Source organism: Ambystoma mexicanum, chromosome 4p (assembly GCF_040938575.1).
Source record: "Ambystoma mexicanum isolate Mex_15411 chromosome 4p, UKY_AmexF1_1, whole genome shotgun sequence".
NCBI lineage: Eukaryota > Metazoa > Chordata > Amphibia > Caudata > Ambystomatidae > Ambystoma > Ambystoma mexicanum.
The window spans coordinates 703,426,752-703,445,717 of NC_090927.1; the positions used below are offsets into that span (position 1 = coordinate 703,426,752).

At 46.6% G+C, this 18,966-nt stretch overlaps 1 protein-coding gene across 5 annotated transcripts in view; it reads right to left on the reverse strand.

Moving 5' to 3' along the window:
- COL12A1 (collagen type XII alpha 1 chain) overlaps positions 1-18,966 on the reverse strand; it is a 296,727-nt gene that overhangs the window by 195,709 nt on the left and 82,052 nt on the right. The window lies entirely within an intron of this gene.

The following is an 18,966-nucleotide window of genomic DNA, read 5'->3' on the forward strand; positions in this document are numbered from 1 at the left end:
GTGTGATCTTATTTAAATCTAAGGAATCCACATGGCCTGCACTTTTATGTGGACTAACAAGTGATTTTATGGTTGGTCATTTATACACTGTGCACCCTTCCCTGTACCTCCATAGTGACAACAATGAAGTTAAAAGGTGAACAGAATTGCAGCGATCACAAGAACAACCAGACAGTAACCGGGATTTAGTACCCCGGGCCACAATGGAGTCTAGATGCCACAACACACCTACCATAGGGAGACTGTTAGTGGATGAAACTGGCCTTGGGATCCGTCAGTATTGGTTACTCTGTGAACTGAATGTGTTTCAGAACCCCGAGGCTTACACATCTAAAAGCTTCATTATGGTTAGTAGTGATAAAACAGCCACCATTTAGAATACCAAATATTTGCCACTCCTCTAATTTAGGAGTTTGGTTACTGAAACCCTTAAGGTCTACCTGCTTTGCAGTAATTAGCTCCACAACAAAGCATTAACAGATGCAGCATTACCCATGCAGTAACACAGAATGTCCCTTATGGCGCAATGGGGAATGACTAAAGGGGCCGCATAACTCTGAATTGTGAGTACCCACCCTTCCTGTCACCATAGCTTTACTGCAGGTGCTGGCAGTATGCAAATTCAGCGGTATTTCCGAAGAAATGCAGCAAAACGCCAAACGAGGCCCTAATTGTTATGTTTCTTAAAATGTGCTATAAGAAATTGTACAGGCGGTAAATCATGCCTGGGGTGCCGCTACTTAGAATCAAAGCGTGTGTTCTTCGGGCACAGCCCCCTGCAGGGCTAACCACAGGCAGAATTCGTGTATAGCTGTACTGTAAAGCTCGTCACCCAGCACTTAAGCTGCAGATCGCCCTCGCAACATGTGGCAGCTGCCAGTGTACATACATCTAGTTTACAGAGTGGGCAGCTGACGCTCAAAGTGAATTTGAAACACCTGGGTTCAGATCAGAGGATGCCAGGCCTGGAGTGTTGCTGGGTTGCAGAGCAATTACCCCTGGGAGTGACAGAGGCCTGCAGACGTTTTAAGCGCCTACCACCCACAGAGCAGAAGTGTTTCTGCACTGAACGTTTACTCCGCGAGGAAAGCAATAAACATTTACTGCTGGCCTGGAAACGCGCGCCCAGGGTTTTCATTAAGGTAAACGTTACCTTGCGCAGTAGTTTAGGAAAGCCCCCTTTAATAATTAAGTGCCGTGTCAGCACCTGTGGGGCGATTATGCACTCAACGGGGAGGTCGGATCGAAAATGACTTGATGACATCACTGTTTTTACGGCCGTCGTAAACATCAGGATTTGTGATTAGCCCGCTGACTGACTACTTCATCAGCCAGTTCTAAACAAAAGTTCATATACCGTGCCCTCTGACCTAAGAGAAAGTTTGAGCAAATACTACTTAGCCGAGCCCCTTTTTACTAGAGCCTGTACTTCGGTTTAGCTCGCGCATCAAAGCGGAGCACGAGCGTCAGGTCTAGGGTTTCAAAGGCAGCTAGCTGGGCGCACGGGCAGGGAACTGCGGGGCCGCTGTTGTTATGTCAGAGCTGCGTCGTTTCCATTGCCTCAGACTCCACTTGTGGCGAGGAAAATCCCAACGTCTATATCACACTGGGCCACTTGAAAGGCTGGCGGCCCTGGCACGGCGGCAGCTTCCGTGACCTTGTGCACGGCCCGGGGATGCGGGAGAGGCTGCGTTAATGTATTCTGAGTCACGCATTCCTGTGGCGGACCTTCTGGGGTCCACTAGGTGTCAGAGTGAGGACGGGAGTGCACGCGTTCAATATTAATGTCCCATGTCTATTAGTTATGAAGGCTGGAATATAGAATAGGTTGCTTTCACACTTTAAAAGTGAGTGTGTTCTCTTACATAGGAGCCCAATTTCACAAATATAAGGATAATGGGACTCATTACGAGTATGGAGGTAGCCGTGCCACTTTTAGCAGCATGGCAGGATACCCACATACCGGGAACCGGTTCCGGGTTCCAGGAATGAGCAATTACTGGGCCATTCCGACCTTGGAGGGCCTGGTAATTCTCTTTCCTGGGACCCAGACCCGGTACACCCCTTTCCCATTGAGCCCATATAGAGCTCAATGGGAATGGGGAGGATGCTAACAACGGGCCCGTTAATGACGGGCCTGTTGTTAGCATCCTGGTCTGCTAGCGGGCCCCGCTAAGGACGTCTGGTTTTACCAGACGTCTTTAGCGGGACCCGCGAGCAGACCTCGTAATGAGGCTGTAGAGGGTTAATGGCGCCGGCAGCTCTACCGGCGCCGTTAACCCTCTACCGCCTTCCTCGTAATGAGGCCCAATGACAAGTCATACCAGACCCATCAGTCCTGGCCACTTCCTTGTCTCCAGCACCCGCAGAGCTATAGATCTGACTTACGTTCCAGCTCTGTCTTTTCTATAACAGTAATATGAATCCCCTGTCAAAGCCTCAAGCCTTAATTCAGCATTAGTGCGTGGGAGAGGTAAAATAATTCACTATATGCCCGGAAACCCAACTTAACATCCAGAGCAAGCAGTATTGCCCTGGAAGTCCTGCCCCGCTAGGACTTTGCTCGGAATCTTTGTTCCTGATTGGCTGAGCCAATTGGACTGTTCCACCTCGGGTGCTAATTCATTCTTTTAGTATAATTTTCCAAACCACTAATTATTAAAAGTGACCATATGCATTAAAAATCCAGTATAAGGAGACATTTTCATATTTCGCTCTTCTCGTCTTATAACGCATTGTGTAAGAACCAAACCTCTGAATGAATATGCTCACATATTTTACAAAATGTATAGACAAGTTTGAGCCATGTATTTGTTCTATCCCTCTTCCAAACTCTGTTCATATTCAAGTCCTTGGGTCCGATTCATGGAATTATTTGCATGGAAAATCAGGGATTTGTGAGCCATTCTGCGTGCGAAACCCTGTTTGTCAATTCATAGAATCGACTGCACAGCACTTTGTTATAACTTGCTGGGACTTCGCGCAGGCACAGCAGGTCTCGGCGAGTGGTCGAGTGCCTTGAACGAGACACCATGCAAAGCATGGGCGAGGCCTGTGCAGATGGCAGGGTAGGGGCGCAACTCGGAAAATAAGGAAGAACAAGGGAAAAATTGGGCGTTACGAGGGATGGGCCGCAGGCAGTCTATAGCATGACCACAAATGAACACGACAACATGTATTCATTGATGTGACCGCGCAACCTCTCGCCTGTGAGATGCCCACGCAAATCGCTCATTCTCTCCGCCACCCGAAGGCAGGCGTAAGAACACTTGCGCATAGAAATCGCAGCGCAGAAGTGGGTTTGCATTTTAGAATTATGGGTGCATGCATGCAGCCGGGGATCTGATCCAATTTAAGGGTGCGGGTATGCAATGTAGTGTGGTGCAGGAATGGATTACAGGGATTCGCACACAGATTTTCGGAGTTTTACCCGAGTTACAATACATTGTACGCATGTTGTCGGGGTGCCGGTAACAGTTACGGGGGACCGTGCGTATGGTCCCCAAGATGCATTCCTACTTGTGGGGTACCCCACGCACTGTTTGAAGGGTGCGTGTATACGCACCCAGGGGAGCACACAAAGGTAGCTGATCTGGCGGTTTTCCTTTGCATGGGGGCGTGTCTGGGTGTTCCGGCCACGACTTGCGGATACGGGTACTTTGCACAGAAAAATATGCGTGGCTCACCTTTTTTATTCTGCGCGCTGGCTCGCACAGTGTCATTCTCGGCGCTTAGCCTTTGCAGGAAAAATTCACACTTTTCCATGAATCGGGCCCCTTGTGTCTGCAAATCATTCTCCTGGTAGAGGTGGCAAAAGGTGTGGTGTGCAATATCTGAGCTTACAAGGCATGGTATATGGATGAAAAGAAAAATGAATGGTCCGTAGATGGTAAAATAGAGATAAATTACCTAAAGGGATTTGGTTTTAGGGTCCTAGTAATAAACATTTATTATAAGGACTGTCAAAGTGTATGGTAAAAGAAACACCTTTTCAAGAACATGTCTAAGTGTGAATTAAAGTCTTTATCAGGATAAGGGCAGACCATTTAATGACCAACCTGGTATGCCACATAAACTGGACCTGGTGAAAACAATTATCAATATGCTTAGAAGCTGAGGTGCAGCAAAGATCTCTCAAGTGTGAGCATTTTACAGGTGAAGTCTGTCAACATCTCGACAACACGCTCAGGTGGCCAAATTGGTTCTTGTAATTGCAATGTTTGACTCGGCGGGCAAATGTTCTGTGAGGAAGCAGGCACCAGTTCACTAAGAAGCAGAGTGTGAGATCCTTCAATCAACATGCTGGTTGACACAGGGAAGTTCCTTTATGGGCACAGAAAGTCCTATAAGGGCTTGTTGCTGGAGTGGTGTGCAACGATAGGGGGGCCTTCCCGACTGGCACCCATCGGGTCATTTCAGTCTGGTCTCATGGTGTTGAAGTGATACATTTTCACACTCAAAGTCGTGTGGTTTAGTTCACAATTTCTACTTATCAAGACCAATCTGTATGGCACAGTCACATATTTATTTTCTTTATTAAGGTCCTGATTCATTAAATTATTTGCGCGGCTAATAGGGACTTTGTGCGCCAAACTGCATGCATAATCCTGTTTGTCAATTCATGGAATCAACTGTGTGGCACTTTTTTGTACTTTGGGATTTCGCGCAGGCTCGGCATGTCTCTGCGAGCGTCCATGTGCCTTGTGTGAGACATCACGCAGAGCGTGGGTGTGGCTTGCACAGAGGGCAGAGAAGGGGCTGGAATTCATAAAATGAGGAAGAACAAATTCAAATGTGGGCATTACAAGGGATGGCTCGCAGGCAGTGAACGCACGCCCACTATACCATGGAACAATACGTATTCATGGATCCGACCGTGCAACCTCTCGGCAGGGAAATGGCCAGACAAAGCCCTCATTCCATCCGCCACCTGAAGGCAGGCATACAGACTTGTGCATGGGATTCACAGCAAAGAGGTAAGATCGGGTGTCAGATTTAGGGGTGGATGTATGCAGCCAGGGTTCCGATCTAATTTAGCGGTGCGAGTACGCAGTGTAGCGGGGTGCAGGAACAGTTTACAGGGGTTTGCACGCAGATTTTCAGAGTTTAAACCGAGTTACGATAAATCGTATGCATGTCGTCAGAGTGCTGGTAACAGTTATGGGGGACCCCGCGCAGGTTCTCCAAGATGCAGGCCTGCCTGTGGGGAACCCCATGCACTCTTTTAGGGGTGCATGTATTTGCGCCCGGGGAGCACGCAAAGGTAGGTGTCTCTGGCTGTTTTTGCTTTGCGTGGGGGTGTGTCGGGGCTGTTCCGGCCGCAACTTGTGTATACGGTTGCTTTGCGTGAAGAATCCCATGAATACGCGGAGCGTGCAGGATATCTTTTGAGCGCAGGCTTGTGCTGAGTTGTTCTCAGCACACAGGCTTTACGGGATCTCTGTGCACTAGTCCATGGAAAAGGCAATGGGGCAAAAGTGCTGCCTGCAGAATACATGATGCTGAGGTCAGTAAAAGTCTTAACAAGTTGTTGATAGAAAGAATGGGGGCCTGATATACAAACATATTTACATGGGAAAGTCCCATTGAAAACATTTGTGTGAATAAGCCCCTCATAGTATGAGTTTTCCCTGACCAGGAGGACGTTTTCCGTATTGAGGTATTCCGATAAGAGCACGCATTCAACTAATAACGGGAACACGACATACAGATGGAAAGGAGACACAATTTGACATTTCGAAAAGCAATTTTTGGGTTCGACTTCACCACCCGCACATATCCCTACTATGCACAGTTGGATATGCAAGTTAGGAGGAAACCCCCTCTACATGAGTACATGCGTGTGTGCACGCGTGTGTATGTCTATGTGTACTTTGTAGTCAAAAATTGTTTATTCCCTTCCTGGTACCTACTTCGATAGTTTCTGTGATCACGACGAGAGAGCCGGAACATCACTTTTTTTTAACGCTTTGCACTGCAGTTTATTTTTATGTTTGCAGCATCACTCGGCAGAACAGAAGGAAGAGCCAGCCTTGCTCTAACGTTAACCTGCCACCTGCAGGTGGATGACAGATCTCGGCAGCAAGAGCTTAACTCACTGAGCTACATGACAGCTTACGATTTCCTGAAGAATCCAGTATCGTTGCCACCATATAAGCATTTCTAAACGCATAACCTTTTAAAAATATTAGGGAAAACTCAAGAGCTGCGAAGAAGCACACTCCAAGAGAAAATGATTCCTCTGGCACTTGCTTGCCATCCTTTCAATGCCGTCGTTTTGCCCACAAAGCGTTCAGCCATCGAATGGAGGAGGCAAAACATCCTCTCAGAGAAAAAGTATATTTCCACGCAGACAGGAAATCTGAATTATTGTTTGATGGAAATCATAAAGCCACTTGGAAATGTCAGGGTCAAAACATTGTGCATATGTCATGTAAAAATGCATGAGGCAGCACTAAGCGTGCTTGAAACACAGAGCCCTTGTCTCGGTCCATGGGCAGGGCCAGCTACTGGGCTCGCGCATTCTGCACAACCCCTTGCATCGCCTGAGCGCTGCATTGTCAGATAATGTCAGGGCACTTGGAATAGCTCAGACTGTGGGAGGCCTGATTGTTTTCAAAACCCCCTCTCGTGTTACCACTGGAAGATAGTATCTGGAGGCTAAGAAAAAAAAACAATCCCACACATGCGTTTTTCCCCGTTTCCTAAACCTAAGGCTTTGGGTGGAAAATCCCGGTCAAACTGTGTGCAGAGCCATGCGTAGACCTGCACGGTATTGTCATAAGAGGGGGATGTAGTGGGCAACATGGCAAACCCAAAAGGGCACATTGGTCTGGGCTGCACAAATCCAGCTTTCTAATCTGCATCTCTTAGTCCAAGTCATGGTGGCATAGTGAAAAAGCGCGCAGCTGGATTCAATGCATCTAAAGGCGCTAAATAGGGGGTGTATCTACCATTGCAAGGGGAATGGGGTGCCATTGAAAATATTCTGTCTTATGATGAGATTCTTCATTATGTTGTTAAAGGAAAGACACAGCCTCCACTAGCCTCACCCCCACAACACAGTACCTTCACAACATTGTAAGAAACAGGTGTTGATATTGCACAACAAAATGTTACTCATTGTATCGACTGTCTAAGGATGAAAGAAGGGACCCTGTCAAAATTAAAAACATAAGCATGTGGGTTTGCTGGAAGGTGTCTGGAGAGCTACATCTATCTGTAGTTGGACTCATGGGAAGAACCCAATGGATTGGAAGAACATGTTGTTCTACTGCACAAAGGCAACCTGCGTGTGAAGTAACTGCTGCAGATGGAAAGGCTGACACCCCCGAACATAGCATAGCAATACAGACAAACCACAGGCACACTTTCTCACACAACATCACCACCTCACTATCGTTTTTGTTTCTCAAAAACATGCAAAAAGCCCCCAATCATGTTCTGCACGCTGGCTTTTTAGGATATAACATGTAGCATTTCTGTACACATTAAACATGCAGGCCTACAAGTACCAGAATGCAATCTGTCCATCAAAATGCCAGGAAAGGATGATTATTTCTCACCTGACATGGAACAACATGTTAATACTGGTCAATCTCCTCCGGACTGTGTTACTTTCAAGTGTGAAAGACACATTGCAGTAAAGCTCTTGTGATAAAGGGGAGCAGAATCAACTTCCCGGGGCACCAGTGGTTCAGGGATGAATATCAGTTTAGAAACCATCAATCAGCCCCACACCTCTAGTACACCAGAAGGGATCTGAACAGATTGGAAACACAAGCAAATTATAAACCTCCTTGTCCGATTTTGGTAACGTGGATGGAACGGAAGGCTTATCTCCAAAAGGTTGTGGATCGTTGGTTACTTGAAACACAGCAAAAATACAATTATTGCCCAGATGATAAAAGGGACTGTCTAGTCAAGGGTTGTATACACATATCTACTTTATTATTATCACAACAGACAGTTCTAGCACACTTCAAAATACAACCCACCCTGTAAAGTAATGCAGTGGACCGACAGTTTCAAAGAAGGAAAAGGGATGCATTCTGGATACTGACAGTAGGGTAGACGGTTAAGTAAATAATTGCAACAGTTCAAGGATACTTAGTTTCAGCACAAAGGGAGCAATGAGTCCAAATATGTCACATGGGGACTTTCAGGGAAGGACCAGCAGGACAGAGCCACAAGGTAGCTGGTGCTTGTAGGTGTTCTTGGAGCTCGACAGAGATGAGTCAGTTTCAGGGTGCTTTGCAGCTTCTGCGACAGAGTTCAAGATGGGTGACAGCTGCGGGTATCAGGTGGTAACCAGTTCGGAGAGAGAGACTGGAGGGACAGCTGCAGGCTGGCCTACACGGCAGCTCAGGGTCAAGAATCGTTGTCTCAGTGCTGGTCGGCGGTTCTGAAGCACTGGTGGTGGCGTCTCAGATGGCTTTAGCGAATGTGGTGTAGCAACAGTCTGATGTGCAGTCGGTTGCAGCTCATGGGGTTCGACTGGCTCAAAAATGTCCTTTAAGGTGGATGTCTGTAGATGCTTGTCGATGCACTCCTCCTAGCTTCTTCACTGGACGTGTATGATCCGTTAAGGCAGATGGCCCAAAGCTGAGGACTATTGCTAGCTGCCTTGTCCTTGGTTTAGGGTTCAGAGACTCTCTGGCACTTCCCATCTAGTAAGCTGGCTGCAGAGCTTAGCAGGGCATGCTGTATGCTGGCTGGGTACCGGTTCCGGAGCTGCGGAGGGTCCTCTGGATCTGCCTCTGCCCCATGGGAGATGTTAAGGGGGGGTGTTACTTCCCTCTTAGAGGTCCTGGACTTCCTTCACTGGCAGAAGATGTAAGGCAGGCTGTACCTTCAACCAGGGTCCAATGATGAGGTCTTCCTTCTGCTTCTGGTGAAGCCTTCAGATGGTCTGCCAAAAAAGGGGCTCAGCCCTCTTTTAAAGCCAGACATGCCATAGGGATTGGTGTAGGCCAAGCCTACCCTAATGAATCAATCCTGGGTCCCCACCTACAAGCTCCTGTATGTGCGAGGTCATAACCAGAGTGTTTTACAACAGAAAAGGTAAAAGGGGTGAAAACATGTATTACTAAGTCCCACCAATCTTCCTGTCTGTTGTGGATCAAATGGCCTCTCTGGTTAATGGAGCTCTCTGTAGTTCATGATTGAAGCTGTGGCAACACCAGACTTTCTGCCTCTGCGAAACCACATACTCGTACCTTCTGAATGGGGTCCCCCTCCAGGGATGACTACTGTAAACACGCAGTGCCAAACATGACATTTTACTGTCAATTAATAGTGAGGGCAGGAGCTGGCTTCAGGTTGACACAGTGCATAAGAAAGGGTGCTGGGGTTTGCTGTCTCCTCTGTTAGCCTCTGCAGCCAGGCCCCATGTGGGCCTGTTTCAAGTGCATTCTATTTTTATGTCAATTATGTTAATCGTTGCCACCTTCTGCAGGGCTTCTGGATCCATGGAGCCTTTGTTAGTTAATTAGGCTGGCCATGGCAGGGGGAAGGTTTGGCCCTACCACTTCTGGAGATGCCTTGTGTACTCCACCTGATCCCAACAAAATATGACAGGCAGACTTCGTCTGTAGGCTGTGTCCACCCAGAGTACACAAGTCTATGCGTATGTCATGCGGTGAGCATAGGAAAATGTGTGCGGCTTAGCACCACACATTTTCCAGAGGTTGATCTACCATCATTCAATTTCATTTAAAAAAATTTAAAAAAGCCCAGTCGAGCGCACACCCACCGTGCGGATGGTTGAATTCCTCTACAAAAGCCCTTATTCACAGAGCGTTTTCCAATGGGGTTTTGCCATTATAAAACGCTGCTCTGTTAATTAGGCCTGGTTCAACGTGTTTGTTGGCAGTGCAAAGTCACTTTGCGCCACGCGAAACGTTGCATGAATTAGGCCTTTAGTCGCAAACTCATTGTCATTGTTTGAAACATCTGTGCAGCTAGTTTTATGCATGAATGGGCAGCTGGAGACCGCCCTTGGGTGGTAGCGATGCGCAGTATAAATCAACATAACATAACATAATGTTAATGTGATTTGTAGTTCCTAAAATAAATGAACACTTGTTTGTATATGAAACAAGCAGACATCATCGGCACGTTAACTTTATAAAGTTTAAAAAAGACATTTTCTTTGCTATATATATATATATATATATATATTTGACTGAGCACAGATTGCAAAGCCAACTATGGGCTTTGGTCAGCAAATAAGCCCCTTTAACCTAATCTTTCAAGCTTTTGCATTGAACAGGAGCTGAGAGCTGTTGATAAAGGGGTCACACCCTTTAGAAATGCACTGCGTAAAACGAAAGAAACAGTGCAACATAGAGATCATTGCAGCCCAAAGTGACGGGCGCCCTGCTGAAAGTGCTGGGGTGGGCAGCCATGACACTTTCTACCACCTACAGGGCCCTTATTACAACTCTTGCTTTGATCCAACAGCCAAGGCAGAGCCTGTCCCCAAAAGTCCGCGTTTCTTTTGTTTATCAGTGGGGCAGCGGCAGGGGCCAAACGTAACCCCGCTCAGTACACCTCTGGGTAAAAGCATAAGGAATCCGAGATGTTAAAAACATCAAAGAAGGTAATGTACCAACACCCTATCCCACCGTGTCCCCCTAAAGAGGGGCACGCAAAAGCCACAGTGCGCGTGTGAGCTGCAATGTCTGCCCTGGGACCAGGGCCGCAACCCTGAGCCACTTTGCCGCAGTGAGTTCCTCCATGTTTGTTCTGTTGGCATCACAGATTATTCCGCCTCCCCTTGGAGTCTGTCTTTACATTTAGGAAGGTTAGTGCCAGGAAAACCAAACCCCGAAGGCATGCAGTTTGCAGAGTGATTTATTTTCTCAAGCTTCAAAGCACCGAGGGTTGGGTTGCTCTGCAGTATGCCTACAGCCCAAGCAGAAGGAAAAAAGGAGATTTTTTTCAGCCTGTCTTTCAACCACGCAAACTAAAATGAATCGGACTTGATCTATTAAACAACATGAGCGTTGTGTGTGTTTGTCATCAAACTAAAGGCGTCCAGGTAGCAGAAGGCATTCCTTGCCAGGGCTGCTCTAACCATCTCCACACCCACGGGAATGCAAATTACAAAAACAGTAGCTCCCTGCAGCGGCTGCCATCTTCTGCTTTTCCACTCAGGTTCTCCCTGTGCTGACCGTGACATCCTCGTCTTTTCAGATGACATGTGGGTTCGGTATAAAATATAGGGGGAAAGTGCCTGTAAGCATAACTGGATCCTGTGCCTGTCTCCACCAGCTATGTGTCAAGCTCCACTAAGTATGATGGAGGGCGAGTGGTAGAGACAGCGCAGTCTGCGGCTTAGTAGCTCACGGGAGTGCGTCTGCGGTTGCTTCCCTTGCGCTGTTCCTCTTCCATATGTCACGAGCCACAACCTTACTGACTGCTAGAGCAATTACCCCATCTTCTCCAGGGAGTCGTTTCAGGGAGGAAGCGTTATAAGTAGCACGACTGGAGGAAGCCAGCCGCAGACTCCCTGGCCAAATCCAAGGCAACTGTAGGCGGCTTGCACTCCCATCTGGTGGAACTCTGAACACCAGAGCAGATCACTTAAGGAAAAGTAAGCAACAGTATTTGGGAGTACGTTGCTGTCTCACGTCTTCTCACATACTTTCCTGCTTTGTGTAGGATTCTAGCAATTGAAATAAAAGTTAATAGTTGTTGAGCAGGCCCATATAGTCTACCTATTTTCCTAGAACTCTTCAAGAGGCCCTACTGAGGTGCAGCACCACAGGAAGCCGATGGGGGGAAAACCCAGACTATACCACGCCTGACGACCGACTCTTCCTGGGCCATTCTGCTCGTTACGTACACTTGTTGAAGACCAATCAGCGATGCATCTCATGCAGGCCTTTGTCCCAGTAGCAGCCACCATTTTCACGGCACCCCGGCCCTTACGCCTCAGCCATTTGGCTGCCTGGATTGTGCAGTGCATTATGTTTGGTCAAGCAGCAGAACTAGAAACAATCCATGCAACTAAACACAGTCTGCGCACTTCAGAATTTGAGGTATCTCCTCATGCGATGGTACATGTGCACTGTGTCTACATGCCTGCTGTGCAAGGTCATGCCCCAAATGGCAGAACACGGTTGAAAACGATTCACAACACATCGGCACATTCTAGAAAGAGGATGTTACGTCTAAACTGCTTCTTCTAATACTGCTTGTAGTATTTGCAGTCTGTCCCAAACCCTTTGGATTTCTACAAGCACAGCTTGTCAAAATATAAAGAGACGACGACTGAAGAAATATGACCACATCCCTTAAAACACTGCTCATCCATTGGAAGGCAATGGCAGAGGTCCATCCTACTCGGCTGAATAACTCTCAATCTCTGGAGGCCTCCACAGCAACCGAAGCAGCATCATGGGCAGGCTAGACCCTAAGAGAAGCAAAAAGGAAAAGACCAGAAAACAGGCCTCCTCTGCTTCACGCCCAGACTCCGGAATAACATACTAATGCACATCATAAGGGCACCATCGGAACAGAAGGAACAACTCTTCAAAGAACACCTGGACTGCAGGTGACCCCCTGTTGCCCTCTCCCCTGCCCAGGCTCTTCTTGTCACTCCCTCTCTGCACGCCCTCTCCCCACTCCTTTTTGCACACAGCTCTATTGCTTGCTAGCTATTACTTACATATGTTACACATTTAACAATGAAAACCCAACCACGAAGAGGCCCTGCTCCCACTCGCCCCTTGCTGAATTGAGCGTGCAGCCATGCCTAACTGCAGGCTCTGCACAACTGCAGACAGTGAGTCATGCTTTAAAGAAGGACTATATAAACCACTGACAGGATTGCCGTTACCAACTGCTCCCTTAGGTAAAGCAGGGTTATTCTTTATGACTTTTTGTCCACACGTGGCTCCAATGATATATGCAAGAAAAGTGAACCAAGTTGTATTCATGGCTTATGGAAAAGCCAAGGTGAGAAATGGGGCCACTGATCTGGATGGTTAGCTAATTGTGAATGTGTAAAATGGGTTGACTGTCATTTGTGGTCAGATTGCCCCTTCTGCAGTTTCTCAACGTGCATGTCAACTAGTGCAGACTGGGGCCCAACACGTGCCAAGGCGTGCAAACCTTACAGTGTGAAACAAAGTAGTCAGTGAGCTGGTGTCGTGTAAATCTTTACATCGCAAACCTCAACTGCATATCTGCATTCGCTGCCTTCCTTCTTCTCTCAAGGCAACAGAGAAGCCTCTGGCCATCGTCTTGTAACTGGCCTTGTGCAGAAGGGGTAGGCCAGCAATGGGCAGACAAGGGCAGAGATGGAGACCATGAAGGGCCTTTGTGGCACTAGAAAGCAGGGCATCTACAGGCAAAAGCGGAATGGTTCTTTATTTTGGGTTCCCACAGCTAGGCTCACAGTCAGCCCAGGAGCAAAGGGAGTCAGTCACCAGCTCCAAAAACTGCTTTAGAGGACAGAATATCAAAGGGAAAAGAGATAACAATCCTGTTCATGTTTTGCATCACACTATTAGACAGGAATTAAAATAATTAATTACCTGTCAAGGTGACACCACTTAGTATAAAATTGCTTTTAAGATGGCAGACCGACCGTAGAAAGACTTGACAAATGTGGGACCATGGAAGAATAGCTAAGGGGTAACCTGTTTTTCCCGGAAGTAAGAGAATGCAGAGCATCACGGGTTTGAATCCCTGCCCTGCGCTTAGAGGCTGGTCTCGGGCATGAAGCTGAATATAAAAGCTCAATCTTTTTTTTTTTTTTACATCAGATATTGGATTTTATTTTTGTGTCTGGGGGAGTCTCTCCAGGAGCATTTCTGGAAATGGATGAACGTAGTGAAAACCACAATGCGTGCCCACTCGCACAAGCAGCCATTGTGTAGCGTCTCATCTCTAATATGTTAGCTTCTTTTACTTTTATAACAATTTCAATCACACCTTGAACAATAGATTCATTTGTTTGTACAGTTAAGGCGTTTGATATGATATATGATATATGATATGATATGATATGATATGGCGTTTATAACGCGCCTATACACAAGTGTTTCAAGGCGCGACGTGGCAAGGGGGGGAACAGAGGGAAGACAGACAACGATCCTACTAGGGCAGGTGTCATTCAGATTGCGCAAGTGCATGGGAAGGTGGGGAAGGAGAAGTGCGCAGGGGGAAGGGAGAGGGGAAAGTGCAGTACATGGGAAAGCAGAATTAATAAGATAAATAAGACAAATAAAACAGCCAGCTAGTGGCAAGTGCAAGGAAGTGCAGACATAAGTGATGGTAGGGGGACTGAAGGGATACAGAAAATGTTCCCCAGGTGCAGAGGTTGCCAGGGAGGCAGTGCAGGTGGGCAATTGACAGGGCCTGGGCCAGAGATCAGAAAGGGTGGCCAGGTTACCAGTGCAGTTTCAGTCAGGAATTCAGCAGGGGAGGAGTGGGGAGAAAGCAGAAGCAAAGAGAAACGTTTTGAGGTGTTTCCGGAACTGGAGATGGTTCTCCTCTAGTTTCAGGGAGGCAGGAAGGCTGTTCCAGAGAGAGGCCCCTGCCGAAGAGAGTGATCTGCCACCAACTCGTTGCTCAGAGAAGCGACTGACCCTGAGGGAGTTGGAGGCAGTTGAGCGAAGAGCTCGAGAAGGAAGATATTTAGGGAGAGAGAGTTGAAGGTACTGCAGCCCCAGACCCCAGAAGGCCTTGTGTACAATGCACTTGTGTACAATGCAGAGGGTTTTGAACTTAATCCTTGCAGCCACTGGGTGCCAGGGCAGAGATTTCAGTCCTGGAGAGATACGATCCCTGGGCTTGAGGACAAGGACAAGTCTCGCAGTCCTGTTCTGGATAAGTTGTAGAGGGCGGAGAGTGGAGGGCGGAGAGTGGAGGCAGGAGATTTAGATAGAGGCTGTTACAGTAGTCCAGCTTAGATAGGACAAGGGCTCTGGAGACAGAGAGCTTCTGGGGGAAGGAGAGGAAAGGAAGAATACCTCTGAGGAGGAGCAGCTGGTAGTGTGACTTTTTACAGATGTGAGGGGAGAAGGAGAGTGCAGAGTCGAAGATGACCCCGAGGTTTTTAGCTTTGCAAGTGGGAGTGGGAGGAGGGCCAAAAGAGGCTGGCCAGAGAGCTGTAGGGAAGGAGGGAGTGGGTGTGCCAATGAATAGAATCTCAGTCTTTCTGGCAAAATAAGAATGAATGATTGTGGATGGACATCTAGTATCAGATATCCTCCTCAATTTATCATTATTATCGTTTGAATAAGAGTCATCTGTCCCCTCAACATATATCAGATCTCACTGAATATCTGTTTACAAGTTGTCCTCCAATGGGCCTCGACACTGGTCTGGAGAAAATTGTTGGTCTGTCCATATCCACCCAACTGCTACCCCTATTCTGACAGCAAATCACGGCGCGAGTTATGGCTAATCCTGAAACTACCGGGAGACCACTGTCTCTCTGCTCACACTTTACCAAACAAGCCATGGATATTGATGGCATTCAGTCGGTACCAGCCTGTGTTCAAATTCAAGCCATGAAGTAAAAATGCTAAAATCCTGAACCCATTGAGACATCTTGCCTACTTACTTAAAATTCAAATAATAGGTGTAATTGCTCCACATTAATAGAATCTGCTGTCAAGTGCTGTGCTTTAAATTAGCCATGCTGTCATGGGGTTGCATGCCATACGGAATCAAGACCCTGCTGGTAGGCAGCCATAATAAATGACTGGTATGCATAATACCATTTTGTTAAGAACTACCATATGAGCCAAGGAAAACCAAAGTGCTGAACTCCCATTCTGGAGGATATTCAGATATTACAATCGATGCTGTTCCAACAATAACACACGGCTTCTCCAGTCACATCAATGAAGTTTAATTTCCTGGCGTGTATATGTCTGGTTCATCGGAAAAAGGGAAAACGAGAGAAAAGAAAGGAACGTGTTGGAGGATCCCCCACAGAACAATGACCTGTTTGCCTGATAACAGTGAAGTGATATATGGACCAGTATACTGCAGAGACCCTGATAAAACTTGTGCCGCCTGACTACAGAACCATCAAATTTGACATAAAATCAAAAAATATTACAAAATAACAACACAACCCACCCATTTCTCACTGCAGAGCTGCTTAAAACCCCTGTGCCCTTAATCCCATCTCACAACCAATGCCTTCTTGAATTCACAGCCCCAAACCCATGTTTCATATTCGATCACCAACCTATTTGTCATCTTACCTAACCGCTTTATGGACCCACTCTGAGATGGATGCTACAAACATCCTACATCTGTACCTATTGGCCGGAGATCCCCATCCCACAACTTGATGATTGCATTATTTCAATTAATTGAAGAAACCACTCACACCACATAGCTCAAATACCTAGAAGACAACTGTCTCCAGGACTCCCCATCGAGGCTCCCTCTTGCGCCAAGAGCATACTCCCAGCTTCTGGAATAGGCTACTCAGACACAGTGCTCACCTGGCAGTTTCATGCAGCTAGCACACACCTGTGAATCCTGCCTGCCACCCACAACCACAGGTTTCCTTGGAATCCCTGGAGAGATGTGCTACGCACTCTCGGCCCGAGTGGTAACACATCAGCGGTGAGATGTCAAATAGCAGTGTTGGGGGGACCTGATATGATATGATGTGTTATTTATAACGCGCTAAATACCCAGAGGTTTCTAAGCGCTGACCCTTGTATCGGACCTGTGTTACTCCGTGTCGTCTTGCTTCCAAGGCAAGCACGTTGCCGCTTAGCTATCCTCCTGATGACTCTAATGGTGATAGGCCTGAGCAAAATAGATGAAATACCAGACAGCAACACCAGAAGGGGCACAGAAACAAGTACCAGATTGGCAGTGATTGGGCATCACCCTCTAGTAGACTCCAGCACAAGGAAGGTGGTGCCTTTGCAACATTCGGTCTAATTTTGTAAAGAGGAAGCTGAAGCTAGAATGGTCATTTCCAGCAGTGTGCATGGCCCCTATCATGGCGTGCTAGTTATTCCTATTCAATCATTTTACAACAAACTGCTAGTGCCCTCATTCACGAAACCTTCAATAGGCAGCCAGGTGGACAGGTCTCAGTGAGCACTCCCCCATCACAAATTCGGCCTTTATGTAGCCAGGGTCTTGGGATGTCAATGGCCAGAGCATCTTCTGCTATCATCATGAATAAGCAGCTTCTTCTGATAATCTCATAAAGATTTAAGTCATTTCGTCTATTTTGGGGCTGCAGCCTGATGGGTTCCTTTCTTTTGAGCATACGTCTTCTATTGGGTTTGCACCTAACCCTACTGGATTCCATCCAGTCGCCAACTCACATGGGTTGGTTGCATTTGTGAATGTGTTTCCTCTGCGTCTAGGAAGCCATCCTGCCAGGTCTGACAAAAGATAAATATTGCTAGGAAGGACAAATCCCTACATTCCATGCTAGACGGCATTCTCATCCTTGATAATCACATTGACAAAGTGATTATGTGCATTACAATTCCGCTCTAACTATAAGACAAAGTATATAATACATTTCACAACACATGTTCTTCGCCAGGGCTCAGTCAATAGAGAAACGATCCAACCTGATTGGACACTGGTGCCAAACATACGTTCATATCCTTCCATTTAGGAGTCCTCTCCATTGGGAACAAAAGCTCAACTGCATATCAAATTAACAGGCTTTTGTTCACCAATAAATACACTCTCCACATAGCCAAAAAACCTGAGATTTGTGATGACGGAGGCCCAGGAACAAGGATTAAGTATCCTAGGTGGCAATTTCTTGGTGATGCGGTCTATGCCCCCTTGCTTACATATTTGTATTTGTTTTAGGTAGCCAATATTGAAATAGTGTCAGACCACTGCAAAATTCTCATTGTTGAAATATTCACTTGTGCTTAATAGCCAGCAATGCTCAGAATTATCACCCCATGCCCGTTCCTCTGCCAATGGGACTGCATGGATTTCGCACTGTAACCGAGAATTGAAGCCTGGCCATTCCAAGCACTCCCTTGGTTAGCCAACACTCGCTCTTTTCTCAGGCACCCCCAACATCCGACTTCACCAGCCCCCACCTTCAACTTCCTACTCACCATCCAGCCTTTCTTACAAATATGATACAAAATAAAGAATGTCCTCAAACGCCATTTTTCCATATCATGCCCGTACCTCGCTTGCTCTGGGCGGCATGGATATGGAAAAGGGGATCTTTGTTGAGCACTATTTTGTTTTTGAATGGTGTCCATTTTGGCTTGGGCTGTTTTTTCCTTAATGAAAATATGCAGCTTTTCTTCAAGGAAAAAACATATTTTTAAGCTACCATTAGCCAACCATACGTTTTTATTGGGTTCTAATGGATTAACATAAACGGGCAGGCGTTTATCGCAGAGGTATTTGACCCGAAAAAACAGGTGCACCATCATTTACAGATGTGAACTCCCCTCCCCCCTAAAAAAATCTCCAATATCATTGTGGATTGAATGTGAATCAAAGGGGAACTTTTTAGACCTCATTCTTTCTTCCATCCAGCATTCATTAATATCCTTGATCCTTCTGTGATTCATAAATGGAGTACTCCTGGGGTAGATATAAATAACACCTAGCATTAAGCTGCCGGAACCCTGCCTACAGAGCTTCTAACAATACAACAGGATCACCATTGTTGTTAAATATCACAGGTATTTCAATAAAATGGAAGAGCTGTGTTGTCAGGAGGCTGCTAAAGATGTGGCAATGCTCCTCCCCTTGAACTATGCTGGAAAATGTCGATATGGATGCATACCCAGACACAAACAAAAGTTACTTCTCCAAATATCTACAGGATTTGGCTACATTTGGAGTACTCTATGATGGCCAGCTTTTCTTGGAATTTCATACTTTGTACAGCTATTAATACATTAATATTGAAAAAAGGAAATACAAATTGACAATCATAAAATAGAATAACAGGCAGGGCATTGTCTGAAG